General features: G+C 39.4%; 1 non-coding gene across 1 annotated transcript; it reads right to left on the reverse strand.

Annotated features, from left to right (window-relative positions):
• Nucleotides 1-1,032: 1,032 nt before the first annotated feature.
• Nucleotides 1,033-1,137, reverse strand: LOC150056190 (small nucleolar RNA U13). The gene has a single exon (XR_016537342.1). It is a non-coding gene; the product is annotated as a small nucleolar RNA U13 (small nucleolar RNA).
• Nucleotides 1,138-1,416: the final 279 nt, after the last annotated feature.

Raw genomic sequence — 1,416 nt, forward strand, 5'->3', positions numbered from 1 at the left:
CAGCTTCCTGAGTAGCTAGGATTATAGGCATGTGCCACCAGTACCCATCTTTCAGTTCTATTTTTTTAATAAGCTTCTGTGAGATATTTCTGTAATTCTCATAGACACTGAAAGAACAGCAGGATTTATTTAGGCTCACCCGTGCTGCTAAGTATGGTTAGAGAGACATCATTCTGCTTTATAGTACAAAAGCATAACCAAGGGAGGGAGGAGGATTGTCTGGGTGGGGCTGTAAGAAACACTCACACCTACACCACTACAGTATGTACCTCCATTTGCACTTCAACTATGGCCAAACAAGACATTAAGAAATTGCTTAAGAGCCATTTCCTGGACAAAGAACTTGAAGACAATTGTCAAAAGAGGAACTGAAACTCTGTACTTGAGAGGACTGTTTTCCTCTTCTAGTAATCCAGGAAATGATGATAACAAAGTGACTTTACAGAACAAGCCTATAGTTGGAGAGGGTAAAACTGAGAACCTTTGGGAGGGCCTTAGCTGTTTGGTCAGATTGTTTCTCAGACTTGGAAATATTTGCTCAGAGATGTTTTCTTGGTGAGAGTTCACTGTTTGGGGGCAAAATATTTTTTTAAGCTTTACTACGAAGTTTACAGAAAAGGCTCAGTTTCAGAGAGTGAAAGAGAGAAAGAGAGGAAGGAAGGAAGGAAGGAAGGAAGGAAGGAAGGAAGGAAGGAAGGAAGGAAGGAAGGAAGGAAAGACAGAAGGCAGGCAAGCAGGCAGTAGTCTCAGTGCTTAAAGCCATCATGAATTTTAAATTTTCAGACACTGCTAATAAATTAGTATAGCCCTTTCAGGGGAGCAATCAGTAAAATAAATCTAAAACTTGGCATGTGGTGGTATGTACACCTGTAATCCTAGCACTCAAGAGGCTGAGTGAGACAAGCCTGGAAATTTGATGTCAACCTGCCTTACATAGGAAGACTATCACAAACAGTCACCCCAAAATCTCTTGGAAGCATTCCTATCTGTTTACTCAATCATTTTACTTCTGAAACTCCAGATTTTTTTCCATGTCAGATGGGTAATGTGCCCATATGGTAACAAGGTTTAGAGGGGAGCACATGTCACACGAGTACCTGAGAACCCAGCCATCATGTTTATGAACTGGAAAAGGATCTGAAACTCCAGCCTTATAACCTTAAATGCCAGATAAATGTTTTTGGGCATAGATACACTGCAAAAATGTTTTGATAAGAAACACATCTTAGAATAACATTTAAGGCAAGTTAAATATACAACTATCGGGCAATGCTTAGTAAACTTTGATACATTCCCATGATGATATTTTATGCACTCATTAAAGCAAATTAAAGTGAGTAATGATAGAAGAAAACACAAATAGTAAGTAGGCAAACCTGGGTGTGAAACTGTGGGCATGATTACAGCTTTTTGTTG

Source organism: Megascapheus bottae, chromosome 12 (genome assembly GCF_031878675.1).
Source record: "Megascapheus bottae isolate mThoBot1 chromosome 12, mThoBot2.hap1, whole genome shotgun sequence".
In the NCBI taxonomy this organism is placed as follows: Eukaryota; Metazoa; Chordata; class Mammalia; order Rodentia; family Geomyidae; genus Megascapheus; species Megascapheus bottae.